We start from the raw sequence: 24,152 nt of genomic DNA, 5'->3' as shown, positions 1-24,152 counted from the left end.
GAGAGTGGGCTGTGTCCCATGTGAAAGATCTTTGTGCCAAAACAATGAACACTGTTATGCTGTAAATAAACAAATAAACGAATAAAAAAAAATAAAAAAATTTAAAAAAAAGAAAGATCTTTACGGGAAACAGCTGGTCTAGGTCATAGATGTCCCTGAAGCAGAACTAAAGTATTGAACAGAAGAAACATTGATCAGGCACCAAATTCCAGGTACAAGTGAGAATCCATTTGGAACCAATTCTGAAAACAAAACAAAACAAAAACAAAACAACAACAACAACGAAAAACAAACAAACAAACAAAAACCTGAGTCACCAACAGAGAAAGGTGCTGGATAGGAAGGTAAGAACAAAGGTCTAGTGCAAGAGGCAGCCTGCTCAAGCCTCAGGAGAGGGTGAAATCAAACATGTGCAAAAAAGACCTGGGTGTCAAATAGGTCAGGGGAGTAGACAGTGTGGGACTAGCATGAGAATTTAAACTAGTACTGTAATCTTATGCTGGTTACCTTCCACTTTTTCAGTTTTTTGATCTGATGGGTTTAATGAGGGGACTTACATAATTGTTCTGAGGATTTCGTAAGTTAATATACATAAGGCACTTATTGTAGTAACTGGAACATCCTCTAATGCTGGCTATCATTATTCTTAAAATGGTATTAACATAAGAAAACTGAGGCACAGAGTACTTGTGTGACTCTTTCAAGATTAAACAGCTAATCAATAGTGGAGGTAGGATTTGAACCAAGGAATTATGGCTTTGTAACCTATGCACTTAATCACTAGTTAGTGCTTCTTTTTCAATATGATATGACTCATCTTCTTTCTTGATATGATAAAATCTTGCTTTACAAAATATGACAGCCTCAGTTGTACTATCAAATAATATTAGTCAATGGCTGAGTTCTATTTTTATCCAGTCATGTATCCCATAGTTTTGAAAACATTTCTTGTTTTAACTAATGACTGTGTTTCTATATATAGTATATGTCTATATAAAAATATATAAAGCATATATGTAATATATAGTATAGTATGTATACCAATTATATTATATTATATTATATTATATATTTTAAAATATTTTATTTATTTATTTGACAGACAGAGATTACAAGTAGGCAGAGAGGCAGGTCGAGAGAGAAGAAAGGAAGCAGGCTCCCTGCTGAGCAGAAAGCCCGATGTGGGGCTCCATCTCAGAACCCTGAGATCATGACCTCAGCCAAAGGCAAAGACTTTAACCCTCTGAGCCACCCAGGTGTCCCTATATTATGTTATTATATATTTACTATAGATTCTATCTGCCTATCTATCTAGATAGTACATATATACATAAATAGTATATATATAAATAGATAGAAAGATAGATGATAGATAGATAGCTACCATATATATACAGTTTATATAGTAAAATGTTTCACCCACCTGGTTGAAGATTGCTTTTGAAATGCCATCTATTGTTGGTGATAAGTTATATTAACTTTGTTACAAATTTGAAATCATAGGAAAGAAACATAGGCCAATGCAGCTGTTCACTTCCTGAAGCAACTTGTCTCCATCTGTTGTGATCAATCCATTCTAGCACCCCCAGAAGCTCTGCCAATAAATTAATGTCCTTTTGTAAAGGTGGCTTTATTCCTGGGTTCTGCCATGTGGCTTCCTTCCTTACAGATGAGGATAGTAATGAGTCACAAAGCAGAGAATGATGAAATTCAGCTTTGCCAGTGTGTCACTTTCAACAGGGTAGGGCACTTTCTTCTCTTGCTAGAAAGTCAGCGGTTCCTCTTAACCAGTCACTTGTTACTCTTTCATATCTGACTCTTGCTTAGCAGTCCAGATTCATCCTGACACTCCTGCTCCCATTCTGTCCCCCAGTCAGACACAAAGAGATTTTTGAATGCCCCATGCCCTATCTCTTGTGCCAAATTTTACGTGTATTTTTCTCTCTACTAAGAACACTTTACCCTGCTAATGTGCCTGCCTCGATAATTTCATATTGTTAGGGAACCCTTCATAGACACTTTCTCTCTGTGTTGGTTTTCCAGGGCTGCTCTAACAAAGTACCACAGACTAAGCAGCTCAAATAATAGAATTTATTGTCTCATCATCCTGGAGGCTTGAAGTCCAAAACCAAGGGACTAGCAGAGCTGGCCTCATCTGAAGACTCTCTCCTTGGCTTGTAGATGGCCTATTCTCTGTGTCTTCACACCGTCTTTTCTTTGTGTGTGTCTGTATTTAAGCACCCTCTTCTATAGGGACACCGGTCACCTTGGATGAGGGCTCTACCCTAATGACCTCATTTTAACTTAATTCCCTCTTTAAACAGTCCAGCCTCAAATAGAGTCACATTCTGAAGTTGAGGATTTCAACAACTAGATTTGGAAGGGGAACAGTTCAGCCCATAACACTTCCCAATCCCAGTAAGGTCCCTTCTGTTAAGATTCCTGGCAAGCAAGACGTGTCTGCAGCAAGGCTCAGCTCATCCATGATGTGATTCTATGTTCACTTGTCATATAAGACAATGATATCTCAAATCCTGGCCTGGCTCCTCTTGGTTTTCTCTCCTCAATTATGAAACACGCTTCCTGACAGCATAGGTGGGAAATTAATATATTTTGAACTGGTGAGTAATTCAGGGGGAAAGAAATTAATTTAAATATAAAAATATTATCTATCTTCCATGTACTACTTAGCCACCATTATTTAATAAGGAGATCTGATGTCTATCTGTTTTCCTAAACCTGGAAAATCATTTTTTCCCCACCAGCTTTCAAGATGACACTCAGCTTGTATTCTTCCTTAAGTACCACTTTGCCCTTTCTTTTATTTGTCTGGATATTTCAAAGAAGCGCCTGTATTGTGCGATTAGCAACAGTGATTATATGGCTCTAAGCAGGGTGCCTGTGAATGATTTTCCATGTGAGCCATGATTTACGCTGGAATTCCAAAGATGGGGGAGCGTGGGCTGCAGGTAGGCAAACTAGAAAAGGAATCCATTTCTAGTTTATGGAAATCACGGCTTGGTCCCTGATCCAATACAGCTTTAGGAAAAGGGGCCATCAAGTTACAGGATTTCTAAACCTCTGTATTGAACGAACTATTTAACCGACTTCATTAATCACTGGGGACCTTCTGAAAACATACAAGGAACTGAGAAACAAACACTGGAAGAGTGGGATGGGAGGTCTGGGGTGAGCGTGGGGGTGGGCTAGGAGAAACGGGGTGGATGCGTGATGGATGAGGTCGTCTCTCCAGCTGTAAATCTCCAGCGCCTCTGCTGCTGCCCGGACACACAGGTGTTTAATGAGCTGCAGAGGGATCAATAGCCTATGACAGACAACTTTGAAAAATTCCTCTTGATTCACTCAAGTGTTTTAATTCCTCATTAGTTCTGATGATGTAAACCCTTTGTGATTAGCTTGGTTGTTAAAGATCCACTTACAAGTGTTGACAAAGTGTAGGAAACTTCACCCTCTTGGACATTTGCCCTCTGCGTGGAGTTAGAGTGTCACCAGCCCTGAGAAACTAGGCGGGATTGCCTTTCCAGCTTCCCCACTGGTGAGTTCATGTATTTAACCTATTCCAGACCCAAAGAGGGCAACTCCCTCTCCCAAACACTACATTAGACACAGACAGACAGACAGACAGACAGACACACACACACACACACACACACACGAAGCATTTATTCATCTATTATAAATGTATTATGTGACTAGGATGTATCTTTTTTTTTTCAGTACACAAAGATGAAAGATTAAGATCTGAATGAGTCCATACATGAGAAGCATATGTTTGATCAAACTTGTGAAACTGGTTTATCATCTAAGCTGGGATTGCAAAGGCACACAAAAAATAGCTTTATTCGTTCTTCCACCATTCCTTCAACCCCTCTCTGGGACAACGCTTTCTCGATTTCTGTTCAAAAGTTTAGGAAGATGCCACAGCTTTGCTAAAGGCTCTTGGATGACATCCTATCTTTCCACCATTTTTGTCATTCAAAATCCACTCTGGTTTAGTAATCAAATAACTGGCTAAGCTAATGTAATGATAAATATTCAGAAACCTTAGCCAGTTGCAAGTACTGGATTGGATTCAGCCTTGGATGTTTTAGCTGGCAGTGGGTCAAAATTGGCTTCTCCTCTCTTTCTCTTCCACCTCATCCCATTCAGCTGCTGTTCCTGATCATTTCGGAGGGAGAGGTAATTTGCAATAAATGACTGGCAGGGGTGTCCGCTAGCATCACCGCCCTTAAGGCGTCAAATGTTCTTTTGATGGTTCCTTTGCTCATTGAGTACTGCTGTGGGCTCTCAGAGAACTTCCTTCTGGGACCTCAAGTGCAGTTTCCTGGATCTGGGCAATACGTCTTTTCTAATGAGCTCTTTATTCCAACAGCGCATGAAGGAAGCATATCTTGATTGCAGTTTTCTTTTTTACTCTGATGGCAGAAAGGGACAGCTCCTAAGCTTCCTCTCACATTTAGACTTTTTTTTTAGCCTGGACCAGAGGGTAACCTATGTTCAGCTACCTCCAGAAAACCTGTGTCAAACTCTCTGGGAGTTTTCATCATAACTATCACTTTCCTTGTTTCAGATCATTGATGGGCATAGAAAACACCAATGATGTTCCTGAGAACATCCTCTCTTTGAGATCATTTCCAACTCAAGCATGTCCATGATGCGCAGACATTCTGTTTTGAGTAGGTGCTGATGACAACTGATGGTTCTGTTTACAAGTAGTACATCCAATGATTCAAATAATTTTCTATAGATTAGATTCTGGTTTCTCACATTTTAGACTTTATTTCTCTCCCACTATCCACATGGATCTGGTGCTAGGCTTGAAAGAGCATGTTTATGTCACTGTGAGACCACTGGTGCTTTACTTGTGATTCATAATGCCCACCAGACTTATTCCTGAAAGACCTTCCTATATCAGGTAGCTAACAATAACTAACCTAGTAAATGACTCTGAATTTAACAGATACAATCTCCTAAGATCAAATAGAATGAATTCTTACTTTATCTTCCCCATTGTCCCATTCCAAAATACCTGTAACTACACAGGTGCAATCCAACACGAGGACAGTTAGAGTTAGAGGACAAGAAATAGTAGTTTAAATATCTCACTTTTGCAAACTTACAAAAATATAAGACCCTATGAGATCATTGCTAGTATCCTTCTAAGAGCCACACCAGGGAAAGGTCCTGAAGCTTAAGATTCCTTAGTTCAACAATTAATCTACCTCTGGACCCAATAAGCAGCCACGATTGGGTATCTCAGAGCACCTCCAAGCTTAACAATTTCTATAGTGGATGTTGTGTTGTACTGCCCAGATGTCTCCTTCAGGACCAAGACACTCAGAACATGATGGCTCTCAGAAGAATCCCTCTCTGGGAATGGTTTCGAACTGAAGAGGATCCTATTCTAGTATCCTTCTCACTTAGCTAATATAAATTGATCTTTCAGGTATCAGGTTAAAAACAGCTAAATCAGAAAGCCCATTTCAAAACTCTCCAGACTAGGTTATATCCTCTGGTACTTATCAGTAGTTATTGTTTATTTATCATTATCACCACGTAAAATTTAAAATCCCATGTGATATCCCCCCCATGCTTATAGTTATAAGTGTGGTACCTGCTACCTACTTACTTTCCACACAGGGGAGAAAAACACCTGCATCGTTCATCACTGAATCCCCAGGACATAGCACTATGCTCAGTATCTGTTAGAAGTTTAGTAATACTAATCACATTTAGTAAATATGTGTTAAGCCAATGGAACCACAAAAATTTGCTACGTGTTAATCCAGGAACTATTTATTTTATTAGTCATCCATCAGATGGAAGTCTTCATTTACTACTATCCCACACAATGTTGAGTTAAAAACACTTCCCATAATTTTTACAGCGAGCTCACTTAGAGATGATGAGATAAAAACAAGTGAACAAAATACACAAAATAAAACCCCTAATTTGAAAAATTCTCCCATTGTCTCTGATAGCACTCTCCAATATAAATATAATGGGTACCACAAATACAAACTACATGTGTAATGTTAATTTTTCTGGACATTACATTAAAAAAAATTAAGAGAAGCAAATAACATTAATTTTATTAATACATTTAACTTAATCTGATATATTCAAAATGTTATTTCAACATGCAATCATTATAAACATTATAAGATAATCTGCATTCTATCTTTTAATAAAGTCTTCAAAATCAAATGCATATTTTATACTTGTAGCACATCTCAACTTGGACAAGTAACATTTCAAATGCTCAGTAACTGTTTGCATCCAGTACCTACCTTGTCAGACAGTACAAATCTATTAAATGCCGTCAACAGGAAATTCTAGTATTATTTATCCAAACCACAAGTATTATCTTCCTTTATAAACTTTCCAGATAGTATGGTTATAAGCATAGGTCAAAGTCTCATTATAATTTTTGCATTATATATATATTTTTAAAGCCCTAATGGGCCAATTATTAGATTTATCCTTGGTAGGTACCTTACAGCACAAGAGAAAAAATAGGTAAACTTGTAGGATTATCTATTAGATACAGATAATCGTATTAGATACAGAAAGAAAAGAAAATCTCCTTAAAGGTCATTGAATTTTTGACTGAGAATTAGCTGACAGTCAACTGGATGGGTGAAGTTCCCAGAATAAGACTTAATCCTGTTAAAGTTCAACAGAAAAATCACTTAGCATTTGTCAGGAATACTAATTTCTGTGAATTACACCATTCACAAAGGTTCCTTCTCATCACCAAGGATGCTGCTCTTCCTCTTCTAGGAAAATGGTGTCATGACAAATTTCTGTAAGTTGTTTCCATTACTGATCAACTTGGGACAATTCTTATTTTTATCTATTTATTACTTATTTTGCAGATAGGTCTACTGAAAATTCTTACATTTTAAACATGAAGTGTGGGTAAGAAGTAGGTGAACCCACAGGTCTCAAATACCATGCTTAGAAATTTGCAATTGAATTGTAGCCTATGGAGATCCATGCCCACACTCAAAGAAGTACAGCAAAGTGAATAAAATATTTTAATAAATCCAGAATGGAGATACTGAGATTGCTATCTTGTGTCAGCACCCTGGATATCCCATGACTTCAAGACTTTGGGTTTATACTGAACAATGACATTTAAATAAAAATGAATTGAGAGGTGCTTGGGTGGCCTTGTTGATTAATTGTCCGACTCTTGATTTTGGCTCAGGTCATGATCTCAGGGTCATAATCTCTCTCTCCTTCTCCCTTTACCCCTCCCCACATGCCCTGCCCTGGCTCACATGTGCTCACTCTCTCAAAAAGAAAAAAAAAAGTAAATAAAAATGAAACCTGCGTATACAAATACAAATTGTGGGCAACTTATATTATTTACCCACTTCCCAATATTTTGGGATCTCCTGACAAGAGTTTGCATTTCTCAATTTCTTCTTAATCTAATACGTTGTTTCTACTTAATTCTGACCATTTCTCCTATCATTTTTCCAGGGGCCTATTCCCCTCTCAGTACCAAATATTAATCAAAACATAAAACAAACAGCTTTCTGCCCGTGAACGCCGCCAAGTAAGCATCGTTAAAGTCTCCCCTCCCACCACCGTCATATCTAAGTCAGAGTCTCCCAAAGAGCCTGAACAGCTGTGGAAGCTCTTCATTGGAGGTCTGAACTTTGAAACAACGGATGAGAGTCTGAGGAGCCATTTTGAGCAATGGGGAGCACTTACGGACTGTGTGGTAATGAGATCCAAACACCAAGCGCTCCAGAGGCTTTGGGTTTGTCACACATGCCACTGTGGAGGAGGTGGATGCAGCCATGAACGCAAGGCCACACAAGGTGGATGGAAGAGTTGTGGAACCAAAGAGGGTTGTCTCAAGAGAAGATTCTCAAAGACCTGGTGCCCACTTAACTGTGAAAAAGATTTTTGTTGGTGGCATTAAAGAAGACAATGAAGAATATCATCTAAGAGATTATTTCGAACAGTATGGGAACATCGAAGTGATTGAGGTCATGACTGACTGAGGCAATGGCAAAAATAAGGGTTTTGCTTTTATAACATTTGATGACCATGATTCTGTAGACAAGATTGTCATTCAAAAATACCATACTGTGAATGGTCACAGTTGTGAAGTAAGGAAAGCACTCTCTAAGCAAGAGATGGCTAGTGCTTCATCCAGCCAAAGAGGTCGAAGTGGTTCTGGAAACTTTGGTGGCGGTCGTGGAGATGGTTTTGGTGGGAATGACAACTTTGGTCATAGAGGAAACTTCAGTGGTGAGGTGGCTTTGGTGGCAGCCGAGGTGGTGGTGGATATGGTGGCAGTGGGGATGGCTATAACGGATTTGGTAATGATGATGATTATGGAGGAGGCATCCCTGGCTACTCTAGAGGAAGCACAGGCTATGGAAATGGTGGACAGGATTATGGAAACCAGGGCAGTGGCTATGGCGGGAGTGGGGCTATGACAGCTATAACAATGGAGGAGGCGGAGGCAGCTATGGCGGTCGTAGTGGAAGCAGCTTTGGAGGTGGTGGAAGCTATAATGATTTTGGCAATTACAACAATCAATCCTCAAATTTTGGACCCATGAAAGGAGGCAATTTTGGAAGCAGAAGCTCTGGCCCTTGTGGTGGAGGCCAGTACTTCGCCAAACCACGAAACCAAGGTGGCTATGGTGGTTCCAGCAGCAGCAGTAGCTACTACAGTGGCAGAAAGTTTTAATTACTGCCGGGAAACAAAGCTTAGCAGGAGAAGAGAGCCAGAGAAGTGACCCGGAAGCTACAGGTTACAACAGGTTTGTGAACTCAGCCAAGCACAGTGGTGGCAGGGCCTAGCTGTTACAAAGAAGACATGTTTTAGACAATACTCATGTGTATGGGCAAAAAACTCGAGGGCTGTATCTGTGACTAATTGTAAAACAGGCTATTTTAGTTTCTGTTCTGTGGAAAGTGTAAAGCATTCCAACAAAGGGTTTTAATGTAGATTTTTTTTTTTTTTTGCACCCATGCTGTTGATTGCTAAATGTGATAGTCTGATCATGATGCTGAATAAATGTGTCTTTAAAAAAAAATAAAACAAACAAACAAAAAAAACCCAACAGTTTGGCCTTAATTTCCTCAAGGAACTGCTTTGACAGGGTCATTTTTCCAAGTAGAATTTAACTGAATTTGGGGATTAATGCCAACTAGATAATAGCAAAGAGCCAATAAAAAAAAATAACTTATAATAATTAAGTACTAGGTAGGTTCAAAGAATCCAGTCCAAACATCTACCTCATCAATGTCTTATCTTACAGCATCCCCGACTCCTAGCTAGCTCTTGGCTATTTATCTGTATCACAGACTCTTTCATCTATTTATTTCTGAGAATCCTTATCTCTTTCTTAATGGACCTACCTATAAAAAACCTCTGTTTTCATGCAAAGCAATCAAGTTATTCTTATCTTAAGCTAGCCTGAATAGTCTTTCAACACTAAATGTTCATGAATGAAGTCTGCTCACCGCAGCTGTATTCTCCCTGAAGCATTGTGCAGTTGCCTCTTAAAAACCATCTCTTTTAGGGCACCTGGGTGGCTCAGTTGGTTAAGCACCTGCATTCGGCTCAGGTCATGGTCCTAGAGCCCTGGGACCAAGTCCCACATCAGGCTCCCTTCTCAGCAGAGAGTCTGCTTCACCCTCTGACACTCCCCCTTCTCATACTCTCCCTCTCTCATTCTCTCTCTCTCAGATAAATAAATAAAATCTTTTAAAAAATCTCCTCCCAAAATTTTACCCCAAGCAATCTTCTTAACTGTCTTTGGGATAACTCCAGGAAATGTAATGCATGATATCAACTAAGATAAAGGGATAGACCTCTCCCTAAAAGATGGAGAACAAATGTAGCAGTTGGACACATCAGACACTCTGCTTACACCTAAAACCGAAAATATAGAATGAAAAATCCATGGTGGTAGTCTTCTCTGGAGAAGCCTGGTAAAGTCATTCTAAGTTCTTCCCATACATACAAATTGCAATGTAAAATCATTGCATTTGCTAAGGAATTCTCTGAATGTTTTATATGTAATGACAGGTTCTGGTCTACTTTCTCTAAAACACATCTCAAAACCACACATGCCCCTTGAAAACAAATATACTGTATAATTGAATGATGCATTCAAGGGAGTGGCATCTCCAGAGGAGAGGTGTTATCTGTTATCTGAGGAATAGTCTGGTTGAAGAATTGTTCTGCGGCTATTATGGACCCTGTGGGAGAAAATGAAATTTAGACTGGCAGGTTCATCCAAATGCCATCATTCTGCTTTTGTGTTCACAGTGTGTAGCCACTTCACAAAGTGGAGTGAGTCTGCATTGCCTCCAAACGGAAGTCTGTGGGAGCAAGGGGCTCCTTGGGGCTATAACCTCTGCTCAGGCACATGCAAATTTCGTTCAAAATTTGCATCATTAGCATTTCAGCACCTTCTCTTTGCAGCTGATCTTGCTGGGACCAAAAATAAATATTGTTTGAAAAGCCTTGTATACATTTTCATTATCAGTCTTCTTTGTATTTCCTAAAATTAAAAGGAGGAAGGAGGAGGAGGAGGAGGAAGAGAAGGAGAAGAGGAAGAAGAGGGGGAAGGAGAAGGACAAGAAGAAGAAGGAAAAGAAGAAAACAAATAAGATCTTTCGACAAACTAATCGAAAACATGTCTGTGAGGTGCCTCGGTGGTTTAGCCCTTAAGCATCAGCTTTCGGCTCAGGTCATGATCCCAGGGTCCTGGGATCGAGCCCCCCACATCTGGTTGCCTGCTTAGCGGGAAGCCTGCTTCTCCCTCTCCCACTCCCCTTGCTTGTACTCCCTCTCTTGCTGTGTCTTTCTCTGTCAAGTAAATAAATAAAAATCTTAAAAAAAAATTAAAAAAACATGTCTGTGTAAATTTACACATGCCTAAAATGCTCCTAGCCTCTTTGGTATTTTATCATCACCTACAAATATGTAAAATGATGAAAATGTTACAAAAATGTTTTACTTCAAGTAATGTTTTCTTGGAATTTATCAGACAAGGCTAAAGAGTTTCCTGTATCAGAACAAAAGGATGACATGTGTGGAATGTGAATATCCCTAAAACACTTGGCATTTCTGCTTTAAGATGGGAGGAAATTGGCTGCAATGTTTTTGTTTGTTTTGTGACTTTAGAGCATTTACCATTTGTTGAAATAACAAATCATTTCATAAATTAGAACACTCTGAACACTTATTAGTTAAGAAGAGGGAAAAGGGCAGGGAAAAGATAATTAACATGTGTTATATACACGTATTTTGCCCAGGTACTGTAAAAGACACTTTACAAGCTATATCATTTAATCTTCACAAAAATCATAACATAGAGGTTATGGCCCACTTTACAGATAAGGTAAATAAAGTCTTAAACATGCAATTCCATGGAAGTGGTATAGGGAATTTAAAGTACATTTTGCCAAAATGAGGAATTACTGTGTTCCAATGGCATGAATAAGGACCTTCCAAGAGAGAAATAAAAATAAGAAAGAAGAGTGAATGTGCCGACCATATTTATATATTATTTTGTATACCCAAATTAGGAAATTAAGAAGAGACTTCATGTGCATTTGTTCCATAGTGAACTCTGCATTTGGCCCTGACTTCAGACACAGGTTAGAAGCCACAGAGAACGATAAAGCCTCATTATGTTATAGACACATTGAGTCATTGATTCCAAGCAGTGTCCCCAGCTTCTCTGCAAGCCATCTTCATTAGTCTTGGTTCCAAATGCTTTTGGCAGTTTTGAGATGTTCAGTCAACTCTCAAAGGACAAAGATTTTGCCAAGAGTTGTCACTGGTTAGTATAGGGAAGAGTTAGTACCAGAGGTGGCTCTCAAAAAGAATGGTTTCAGAAAATTTTTCAGCAACGACACTTCCATTCATAGGAATGCACAGCCTCCTATAGGGACAGTTAAAAAAGAACTGCACTTGTTCTCATGTAGATGTTAAGAATAGCACATAAATTGCTTTCTCACTTCATACCTGCTTATGTATGAATAAGGTTGCCTATATAATTTTATTTCTGGAATTTACCTTTATGCCATTAAAATATACTTTAAATGCCAGGTGATAATATTCAGTGATAGACAAATAAGGAGTTTCAGATCATATAAAAGTATCTTATGGTTTGCCATGTGTTGGGATGAAAACCTGAAGGTGTGTGTGTGTGTGTGTGTGTGTGTATCTAGAAGTCACATGGCTATAATTCATATCATTTCAACGATGGAGATCAATTTTACCTTGTATTTATTAATTTGTACCATAGCCTAAGGGAAGGAAATAAATAGAAGCCTCTGAGGAAATAAAAAAGAAACAAACATTTAAAAACTTCTGTTTAAAAGAGAAAAGAGATGATCAGCTAAGGTGGCAGAAGCTCAAGGAGTTAGCTGAGACCCAGTCTATGAAGACTATGAAGACTATCCAGTTTATGAAGAGCTTTCAATGTCAAAGTAGTATTTTAATTATAAACCTAATGCAACTTTCACCTGGTTGATATTTGCTGCCAAGGACAAGCAGTGTGTAATTGTGTCTTGTTGAGCCATACCAGTTCAAGAATCTGAAGAGTGTAATACAGCTTAAAAAAGACAACTGTCTCTGGACAAGAAACAATTTGGGTACTTGATCTATGTTTCTGAATAGCAATTTTACTGGTCGTATACTCCGGTCGTTCTTTAATTTCTTTATTCCAAATTACTGCGGATAGGAAGTCAATATCAATAAAGGGACAACACGGGGCAAAAACACGGAATTAACAAGGGTGAAGATCTGGAGGCAGCTGAACAATCAACCACTATCATATCGTGATTCTTTGTGCCTGGTTTGAACAACTAGCATTTAGGTTATATTCATATTCCAACTAAATAAACTGACTTTTTAAAAATTAACTTTATTGAGTAAAGTCTACATAAAATCAAATTCACTCATTTTAAGTATTCCATTAGGTTCACCAGATGTCTATTCCTGCGTGACCACAACTGTAACACACACACTACATATATTTAAATACAGACATTACACACATACAAGTAGACATTGTATATGTCATTGCTTACACATAAATTACACACATATTGTTTATACAATAATAGTATATATATATATATAATCATTTTATATTCAGTTATATAGTATGTAGTAAAATCCTAGTTTCCAGGTGACAGTGTAATGTTGTGTGAAGCACATTCACCTGGAACTCAGGAAACCTGAATATCAGTGTTTCAGAGAGGCTTGCAATAAGAGCCTTCCTATATGACTAGGTTCTGCAGCCATTGAGAAATGAGGGAAAAGTAAGAGAAAAAGGGATAGTGCCAAGCTGCATCCATCCTGTGCCAGTTAATGAGGGTCATTCATATATATATATGTATTCCCAAATCCTCAGTGTCGTCCATGGTGTTAGCTTGAAATAAGTCACGGTGGGGTTATTTGTGCCACGGGACTCTGCAGAAGCTTCAGATCTGTTCTTTTGTTTGTTTGGTTGGTTGTTTTCCTTGGAGGGTTAGTTTGTGAACATTTACCAGCACTGCTGTGTGGTGTCTGTAAAGAAATCATAGTGTTGCTGTTATTACTAATGCAGACAGTATTGGTGAAATGAACTTCCTAATGCTTGACTTTTCATGTAGACTTCCCATTGTTAACTAAGAGCGCTGGAAGACAGTCCATCCCCATGGTATCTGGGCCCTCTAATGAGCTCACTGTACACCTAATTGCTGTTGAAACTCCCACTCTAAAAAGCTTAGCCTTCTCCAAGGAAGAAAAGGAGTGTCTTGGCTATCTACGCTCCGTTCTTGCTTTTACATGCAGCAATCAAATGTGCAACCCATCTCCCAAGGATGGAAGGTGAGGGAATCAAAGAAGGCACAGAGGTTTATGCTAATGGAGCCCTTCCACTTGCAAGAAAATATCACAGGTGGGGAAGACTCCTACCCTGCTGGTGCACCCAACATTGGGTCTTGGCCAGTTTTGTGTCTCGTAGTTTGGGGGCCCAGCATCAGTACTTCTAGAAGAGTGGTTTCCACTACTTTAATAATTTTTTAAAATTGCCTCAGATAATTTCAGAGGACCCTCTGAGCACAGCATTTCTATTATTTATAAATCTAGGTTTCAATACCTATAGTTGGCTAGAACAAAAGCTTGCATTTCAGGGGATTTATAAATTCTAAAGAACTGACCCTTTACACTCTGCAACCCCACATTTCAGCAGGTCACTTCTGAAAGCTTTTAACAGAGGGCAAATGGGAAGAGTGCCTTGACCTTCTTTTATATGACACTGAAGTCAGAATGAACAAATAAGCACTTATGCATAGATGTATGTGTGTGTGTGTGTGTGTGTGCGCGCGCGCGTGTATGTGTGTGTGTGTGTGTGTGTATATATATATATATATATATATATATATATATATATGGCCTGTTCTACCTTCCCTTTAACAGGAAGTAAAATTCTGTTTTTCCTTTCTGAGTTGATGGTTGGAAATAATTGCCTTTTTACCGGAAGGAATCTCTAGGTGGAGATTCTTGTTGATTTGATATTATCCAGTAACTTAAGGAGGTCAGAGGCCCCCAGGCACATGATTGTTCATCTCCTGTGCTTCTACTTCTTTCATAACCCTTATCATTCTCTAATGTACCTTGTTTCTCATCAACTCACAATTTCCTTGAGGGCAGGGGCTGTGTCTTTCATCTATAACCCTAATGTCCATTTGAGTACATGTCATGCAACATTACTAGATGACTCAGGGAATGCATGACAAGTAAAGACTGCTCTGAAGTGTTTGCCTACCCCCTAATCTATAATATGTGTGTGTACCAAGACTAAACCACCCAGTTTCCATGCCTAGCTATCCAGTGGTTTCGGGAGAAAAGTCCAACATGAAACCAAACAACAAAACAATCACTGTGTTTAACTAAAGGTAACCCTTTGATCTCAACTCAGTTCCCCATTCTAATATACACCTCGTGTCCTATTAATGAGATTACTTCAAACATCAAGAAAAATCAAGACTCAAATGAGCATGATTGCAATGACCCATGTGAAAATCATTTTGTTTGATCTTCTAAAGTGTGGGAAACCCACTCTGCAGGAGGCAGGACCTCTTTGCAAGGTAAGAGCTGCTCATGTTTATAGCTGCTACCAAGTGAAAGAAACTGGAGGCAGGATAATGATATTCAAAACCAAATTTTAATTATCAAGAGAAACCCAAGTTGGAAGAAATGCAAATTTTCCAATTTTGCTTCTACTTATTAGAAGCAGTGTTAAGTAATAACGTAAAAATTGATTTATAAAATTGCACAACAATTATTTGTGGATCCCCCCATTTATGCTCATGTTATTTAAATAAGAGGGGGAGAAGTACTAGATAGAAGGCTAGTGTGAAAGAAAAATTTTGCACCAGTGACATGTTAAAAATAGCAAGACGCTTTTATTCAGACTACTGCATAAGTCAGAGACCACTTCAGTATAAACTGACTCAACTCTGATGAAACAAAATCAGGCCTTTTATATGCTGGGGTGTGCTAATGGAAAAGTACTGAGAGCCGCTGGGGGAGTAGGTTGATCAATGTGATTAGACCACCTGTGTTTGCTAACTGGTGCTTATGAAGTTAAGCTCCTACCCTCCCACAGAGACCTGGAAACAGGGGCACCACTTTCGAGATGATGACATTTAAAAAGATGACTCCTAGGACCTTGAGCTTTGTTCATACATTCTAGGAATATTAGATGGATTGAGTGTCTGCTCTGGCATATTTGGTAAGTATTACTTGCATGAAGAGATGAGACAAAAAAAAATAAATTTCAGTAATGTTATAGAATACTAAAATTATAAATATGACTCAGTAAGAATCTCTACTGTGAAGAACTCGTCTGTTATTAGAGTTCTTGTGTAATCTGGTGTGTGCTATTATACAGATTAGTACAAAGTGTTGCTTTTCTGTTCAGGACAGTGCTAATTTAAAATAGAAAATCAGGTTAAGCTGCCTTCCAATGCCTCTGATTTTGTTCAGGGCCTTATTTTCCTCCTTCCAGAGTTTTCTCTTTCATTCTCAAAGGAAACAGATGTGGACTTTGGATGCACATTCATCCAAATAAAAGGGAGGGCCTTACTTACCCGGGTGGAAGAAACATAACAAACTCCTGGTTATTTAAAAATATTTATTACTGTCTGACTGAGGTAAAGGTGTGGTGTCTTTATCAACCTATTACAGGTTTCCTATGACTAGAGGAGGAAGCCTTCTCTACTAAATTTACTGTCTACATTAACCTTTCCCTGTTTTGTTTTGTTTTTTCCAGCCCCCTCTAGAAAAAGCTGACCAGATACATTAATTCTAGTTGGGGAGAACACTGTTTGAATTATTATAATGTGAGGTCACCACAGTATAAAACTCAGAATCATTGAATAAATATTTACTGAATATCTTTTATGTTCCAAACACAACATTGAGTGTGGTTAAAACAGCAAACTTTGGTACAATATTTCTTTCTTTTTTTTTTTATTTGACAGACGGAAATCACAAGTAGGCAGAGAAGCAGGCAGAGAGAGAAGAGGAAGCAGGCTCCCCGCTGAGCAGAGAGCCCGATGCAATGCGGAGCTCGGGGCTGGATCCCAGGACCCTGGGATCATGACCTGAGAGGAAGGCAGAGGCTTTAACCCACTGAGCCACCCAGGCGCCCCAGTACAATATTTCTTATAGTTAAGAAATCGTCTATCTCATAGTACAGACAGTGCCCAATTATAGAAAAGTATAATCAGCTTTGACATGTAATTCGTGTCCAAGAAAGAACAGATAACACAATCTCTGGAAATTTAGAAAAAGCTTTGGTCACTGGAGTTGTGATCTTCATTGATTAAAGGACAAGATAATGTAGTTGAATGTTGAGCATCGACTTCCAATCTAATGGAGTCGGAGGTGCCTGTGTGATTTTTGTGGAATTGAAATGAACAGAAAAAAAAAATACAAAGATCAATTTAAGCTTAAGAAAACTGTAAAAAAAAAAAAGAAAGAAAACCAAAAATCAATGAAATTGAAACCAGGAAAATAATAGAGAAAAATCAAAATAATCAAAAGCTGTTTCTTTCAAAAGATCAATAAAATTTATAAGCTTCTAGCAAGGCTAACCAAGGAGCGGGAGGGAGAAGAGAGATATTGGCACTAACTGCCAATATCAGAAGTGAAAGAGAAGATCATTGCTATTGAGCTCATCAACATAAAAAATAAAAAATAAAAGGAACAGAATGCTGTGAACAACTCTACATCCGCACAATGTGATAACATGAAATGGATGGGTTCCTTGGAATACACAAACTACCAAAACTCACACAAGGAGAAACAGATCATCTGTATGGGACTAAATATCTTAATTGAGTTGAATCAATAATTAATTAACTTAAAAAAAAAAAGAGAGAGAGGGAGAGAGCACTAAAGCCAGAAATTCGTATTTCCTAACTCTTTCTCTGAGGCTGATACTACATTAATATTAAAACCACATAAAGACATTATAAGGAAAACTATAGACTAGTATCTCTCATGAACATAGATGTAAAAACCCACCCCCCAAATGTTAGCAACTAGAGTCCAAGAATATATAACAATAATTACATGATATGATCAAGTGAGCTTTTATTCCAAAAATGTGAGGTTGTTTCAACATTTGGAAATCAATTAATGTAATTAATCACATCAATAGTCTAAAGAAGAAAAAAAAGATTATATCAATTGATACATTAAAAGCATCTGACAAGATGGAATACTCATTCATGATTTTTTTAAAAAAGGAAGAAAAACGGTCAGAAAACTAGTAGAGGTGAACATCTTTAACTTGACAAAGAACACCTACAAAAAGTCTACAGATAATATCTTATTTAAGGACAAAAAACTACATGCTTTCCAAGACAGAAACAAGGCAAGGACACCTTTTTTCATCATTTCTATTCAACATTTTGCTGGAAGTCCTACATAGTACAATGTTATTAGAAAATAAGGAAAAATATACTGATTTCAAGGGCAGAAACAAAATATTTATTCACATATATGCCTGCCTATGTAAAAATTTTAAAAATGGAGAAAAATGCTTTTGGAACTACTAGGTGAATGTAACAAGTTTGTAAGATACAAAGTTAATATAGACAATTCTGTCAATTGTTTATGCACTAGGAAAGAATGATTTTTGAAATTAAATTAAATTTGAACTTGACTTCAAAAGAAACTAACACCATTGCCCCAAATTGGAACAATTTGAGCAACAAAACAAAGTAATATTGAATTATCGTCCAAAGTATAAAATAAACATCTGTGAGTCGACACTGATATAAATAAATTACTGAATAAATATACAGGGGAGGAGAGAAAAATTTCCCAAGCAGAATTTCAAGTAACCTATGCAGAATGTCCACGCTTTTGAGGTACAGCATAACTCCCAGGTCAAGTGTGGGCTGCTCTCTTCCTTCCAAAGAGGACAGTTTAGAAAGAAGGTAGAAATAACTCTATAATACAGAAATCTAAAAATTCTACCTCAGGCAGATGATAAAGGTCAACATCAACAGTGATAAATCTTGTTGAAGCCTAAGAAAGTATCATAACCAATAGGAGCCTTAAAAGACTAAATATAAATGGCATCCTAGAAGAGAAAAATCACATTAAGAAGTAAGAAGTGGTGCCTGGGTGGCTCAGGCAGTTAAGCATCTGCCTTCAGCTTAGGTCATGATCCCAGGATCATTGAGTCCTGAGTCAGGCTCTCTGCTCTCCCTCTGCCCTCCTCTCTGCTTGTGCTCTCTCTTGCTCTTTCTCTCAAATAAACAAAATCTTTTTATCTTTTTTTTTTTAAAGATTTTATTTATTTATTTGACAGAGAGAGATCACAAGTAGGCAGAGAGGCAGGCAGAGAGAGAGAGAGAGGGAAGCAGGCTCCCTTCTGAGCAGAGAGCCCGATGTGGGACTCGATCCCAGGACCCTGAGATCATGACCTGAGCCGAAGGCAGCGGCTTAACCCACTGAGCCACCCAGGCGCCCCTCAAATAAACAAAATCTTAAAAAAAAAAATAAAGAAATCTGAATAAAGTATGCACTTCAGTTAATCATAACATATTAACATTGGTCCATTATTTGTAACAAATTTACAACCTAATATAAGAAGTTAATAATAGGGAAAACTATGTTGGATATACATAGGAACATTTTGTATTATCTTCCCAATTTTTCTGGAAATATAAAGCTGGTTTAAATATAAAGTAAGACTTATCTGATGGTTCCAAGACCTAGTCATGGCTTAATGCTACGAATGAAGCTCAAAAAAGAATCCTGCATTTTGCAATAAAAGTATTTGGCTTCCTTTTTTTTTTTTTTTTTTTTTTTCCTTTTCTGTTCCTTAAAGCCTGATGACCTTGGAAAAGTTACTTAATATTTTCAAGCATCACTTTCCTCACCTCCGGAATAATAACTACTGTATTTTCCCACTTCACAGGACTATTGCGAGGATTAATTTACATAGTACACAGGAAAAGTCAGATGTGGTCATGTAGAGACAGAGAGATACAACAGAATACAAAGCTCTCGAGAAGAATTAGTACAGAAGGGTGTACCACTAGCACGGGACAGTGAGAGTGAGTTAAGTAGAGAGGCACCCCGGTCTAAAAGAAGATAACCTAAGAAAAGTTCCAAGTTATTCGTTATGTTTAAAAATAATTGAACTGCTATGTGAATGAGATTGTTCTAATTTAATTTCTACTCCAAGAATAGTTTGACCTTCAGCAAATCAATTACCTTCTTGTGCTTTTCTTTCCTCATCTGTAAACCGGACATGGGAATATTTTCTCCTTAAGTTTGCCGTCAAAGAGCCGATCACTTAGTGTTTAAGTAGCAACTGTGTATCTTCTCTAGACAGTAAAATATGCCCCCACTCTTCCTGTGAAAACTGTATCAACTCAATTCCCTTATCTCTGAGAAATCATGCTCTTTTCCTTAGGGTATCCCAGTTGCCCTTCAGTTAGTTGGGTTTTGTGTATGACCAGAGTTAGAAAACAAATAGTTTTGATCCATAAAATTTTTTTTCATTATGTCTTTATTTAATTCAGTTGAATAATCTTCTTCTTTTAAAAAAATGAATTATTAAATTTAAAACACCTTAAAAATAAGTTGAGCTTAAAACCAATTGCCTACTATATAAGATCATAAACCTGGAATATTCTCCTATTTCTCTAGTGAATGATATTTGATTTATTTTTCCATGTTAAGCTTAAATATTAACTTGTTCAGGAAATATTTCTCACCTGTCCCAGTATATTAAGATCTTATTCAGCATTTGTAACCACACTTAATTTTATAAACTCTTGCTGTAAAACTGCCATATATTGTCTCTATTCTCCCCACTAGGGGGAGATTCAGAAATATACTGAATATATATATAAATATATAAATATTATATATATACACATGTATAAATATATACATTTTTATAAAATATAAATATAAATATACTGGATATAAAGGTGGGTTACTATAGTTACTATTCTACAGTCTCCTTAACCTTCTTTTCTCACAAGAATGTCTAGCGGTGAACATGCTTTCTAGATACTGGTGTTGAATTCGTGGCTTAAGTGCTTATTGAGTTCTGTAATTCTTGCTACTAGACTTCCGGTTCCCCATGATGATCACAATGATAGGAATCATGCTTTCATTTATTTCTTTGTTTGCTTGTATTTATCCAATGCCCTTTAGGGTACTTGGTATGCAGCAGTCATTCACTTGGAGATAAAAGCAGGTAAGGGAGGGAAGAAGAGAAAATTAAATGCCAGGAAACGAAATTGCAATGGAAATGACCCATCTTGTTAAACGTGACTCTGTAGCACCGATAATCAAGCGAAGAGGACTGCTTGGATCCTCACTTGGCTGACGTCTGGGAAGCACTTTCTAGACGGGCAGTTGGAGTGGAGGGACAAATCTAAGAGGGAACAATTGGGAAACAAGTAAAAAAAGCAGGGTTGACCATCAAAATAACCACACAAGGAAAACTGTCCTAGAAAAAGCCACACAAAAATCCAAGTTGGAAGCTAGGAAAGCCAGAAAAGACTAAACTTTCTGAACATATCATGTGCCAGGGCCTGTGACAACCCTGAGCTGTCCTGCACAGTCCTGCAGGGGCACTTATCCCAGAAACCTGGGACAGGCTGCCTTAAATTTACTGATACTAATTGAGAAACAACGGGGACACTGACAAGGAAGAATACAAAAGAAATTAGTGAACTGGAAATGGACAGAGTAGTGGTTAAGTCCATTAGGGTTGGGCAACAGATGGAACCTCCAGAGGAGGGTAACATAATCCTATAAACCTACAAGGAGCCACTAGAGGATTAGCATGAAGTGAACCTTCTGACAAATGACAAGAAAATTTTCAGGTGATGTGCTGAAAAGGTGATAGATCCTCTCATACTTTGGGAAAAAGAGCCCGAGGACAGTATGCAGCCTATTTAAAACTGAAATAATTGGCCTATCAGCTCTGGAAAGTTGGGCAAGCTGTCCCTGCCACGTTTCAGAGGGGTCTAAAATCAAACTAGCATTCTTCTCTAAAGCAGGAGTGAGGAGGGTGTAAGGAATGTCAAGAAGCCAAAGAACTTCCAGGATCCAAAGTTGGATACTCTTCAAGGGTGAGTACTCCAAGGGTATCACTTGGATGGACCTGTAGGTGAAGGTCCTCCACAGCCACAGACACATCTCACTATGGAAGGGAGAAGCTGACAGATGGAAGATTAGCTTTGTGTCCTTAGTAGTTTTGAGACAAATTGTTTCTTCATAAAACCCTTATTGAACTTGCCATGGAAAGCAGAGAAAACAGGAATGGTCTTGGGCCAGAAGAGGTACCATCTGAGCATATTCATTCTGCTAATTAAATACTCATCACCAAAGTCTATGGAGAGTCTACTTGGCAAGGCTATTCAAGTATGCAAATCATTATTCATCCATAGTTAAAATGTTTACCCCATCCCAGCTGCTGCAGTGGGACCCTGGAAAAAGAGATCTAAAACATTCTCCCATCCTTTTCTCCATTTTTACCCTGCAACAAATGAGTCAAGTATTTTGAGACATAATCCATTGTTCTTATCAGATGTCTGAAATGTGAGTTCTTGCTTTTCTACAGGTGCTAAGGAAAGCTTTATTTTACCTTTTTAATTTTTTTTTAAAATTTCAGCTTGATGAACACCTGTTCCCTGAGTCCTGAATCAGTAAATCATAATATTCAGTCCCATTCTCTTCTGAAGTTTAAGCTTCACATTCAAACCAGAAGAGAAAAAGTGACAAATAGACCCTTAGACCCAAGGTACAGAAAGATTATTAATTATTTGTCTACGTTTCAAGTGAATTACCAAGCACAGTTTTAAACCATTATGAAAAATATAATTTATTGTAAGACAACTATGAAATGAAGCTTTTTTTGCAAGAACTTAAATATTATGGCTATTTTTCTTCTTTAGTAATAACCTTGCATTCCAGAGAAATGTTTTGGTGCTGTAAGAATACAAGGAAAATATAAAACTAACAGGAAAAACACAAATGATTTTTTTTCCCCACTGGGCTCAGTTTAAATAACAAATCAGTGGCAGAATAAGAGCAGCATGTTGTAACTCTCCTATTGTTATATGTGCCGCTGTGAAATCCTGCTTGTATAATTCAGAACACATGACACATAATTGACAGAGAGATATAAAACAGGCTCATAACAGGGGGAATCACTAACAATAACAGGAAATATGGAACTCTCTCTCTCAAGCCTGTCAAGGCACTTCTTGACTTAGGATTAAGAGCCTCCCTCAGAGCTAACACCAAAGACTTTTGAAGAAAACAGGCTTCAAATCATCAAGTAGTAGGTGGTGGGTGAGCTAGTGAAGTGTGCAGGCTCATAAAAGAGAGAGAAAAATATATTTTAAGTAAATCCTAGAAATATTCGTGTCCTAGATATACTCGTGTCCTTTTCTTTTCAACCAAATTTTCTTTTCAACTTAAATTTCTTTTCAACTGAATTTCAACTAAATAAGAATTATTTGGGAAATATTTATTGACTGTTATATTAACAGCATCAGGCACCAAAATGAAACATGTAACATTTATTCCAAAAATATTTGCAGAACACCTGCTCTATGCCAGGGGTCTCTCTAGATTCTGAGAATGCAATGTTGAAAAGTTAAATAAAAACACAAGTAAAAAAGGAGCATATGAAAGTACATTCAACCCAAACCTTCTAGTAACTTCTTCCTCAATCCCTCACCATCTTTTTTTAATCCTGAGGAACATTTCACTGAATTAAAAACAGATACTCACACAAGTACTTGCACACAAATGTTCACAAATGTAGTTCTATTCAAAATATTCAAAGGGTAGAGCAACTCAAATGTCCATTGACAAATAGAGAAATACAATGTTTATCTAGTCAATGAATGTTATTCATCTATAATAAGGAATGAAATACTGATACATGCTACAACAGGGGTGAAGTTTTACAACATTATAAGTGAAAGAAACCATGCACCAGAAAACCACATAAATATGGATTCATTTATATGAAGCGTCCAGCATATGTAAATTCCCAGAGACAGAAAGTGTATTGGTGGCTGCCAAGGGCGGGAGGTGGAAGTGAGAGGAACAGAGAGTGACTACCTAGTGACTACGTAGTTTTTTGGTTTTTGGTTTTTTCTAGTGAAGAGAATGTTCTACAATTCAGTAACATTGTGAATATACTAAATGCTGCAGAGTTGTACACTTTAAAATGGTGTGTTGTTATGTCAATTTTACCTCGATAAAAACTTCTATAAACAATAATGACATTATCCTAATGTCTGGATGTGCTGAGAATATAAATGGCTTTGCCAACTAAAGTCGATCTTCACACAGTTGATTTGATTGGGGGAACTGTCAAGATGGGAGAAATCATTGAAATAGCCAAGTCTAGTTGGTAACCATGTCTAGACATTGTCCCAGGTGGGGATCTCTTTAAAATCATTACCATGCAAGTTGTTTTAAAGGTTTGGACATGGTCCTTTGTTCACTAAATTTGCATGGTGAGGAGAATGTTGCACAGAAGCCAGAAGACTGCAATTCAATTCCAATTTACTTGAAGA

At 37.7% G+C, this 24,152-nt stretch overlaps 1 pseudogene; it reads left to right on the top strand.

Annotated features, from left to right (window-relative positions):
- Positions 1–2,948: 2,948 nt before the first annotated feature.
- On the top strand, positions 2,949–8,739 carry LOC123936839 (annotated as a pseudogene).
- The last annotated feature ends 15,413 nt before the right edge of the window (positions 8,740–24,152 follow it).

Source organism: Meles meles, chromosome 2 (assembly GCF_922984935.1).
Source record: "Meles meles chromosome 2, mMelMel3.1 paternal haplotype, whole genome shotgun sequence".
Classification (NCBI taxonomy): Eukaryota; Metazoa; Chordata; class Mammalia; order Carnivora; family Mustelidae; genus Meles; species Meles meles.
This window is presented reverse-complemented; position numbering and strand designations above follow the sequence as displayed.